The following is a 403-nucleotide window of genomic DNA, read 5'->3' as shown; positions in this document are numbered from 1 at the left end:
CCACGGCGCAGCTGTACTCGCTGCACTCGGTGAAGTAGGCCGGGACCCGCAGCGCCTGGAGGCACAGAGGCGCATGAGAGCCACGCATCTCCGGGCAGCGGCTGTGGGTCAGGAGCAAGGGGCACCAGAGGTGGGGGGCACTGGGGGACCCGCCGTCCAGGCACCCACCTGCAGGCGGGGCAGGAGGCTGAGCCAGGTGTCCTTGAGGGCGAAGCCGGGGTTAAACCCTGGGCAGGAACCAAGGAGGGCAGCATCACCTACACCCCTCAGGCTTTGCCCGTAAGCCCTCCAAGCGGCCCTGCCCGTTTCTTAAGTAGCCACGGCCCTAGCGACAACCACGTCCCCTTCCTCCGTAGCCACACCCCCATTTCGCCACGCCCCCTCCCTCTCCCCGATAGCCCCG

Source organism: Alligator sinensis, unplaced genomic scaffold, assembly GCF_000455745.1.
Source record: "Alligator sinensis unplaced genomic scaffold, ASM45574v1 scaffold553_1, whole genome shotgun sequence".
Lineage (NCBI taxonomy): Eukaryota > Metazoa > Chordata > Crocodylia > Alligatoridae > Alligator > Alligator sinensis.
Note: the sequence above shows the minus strand (reverse complement) of the source record.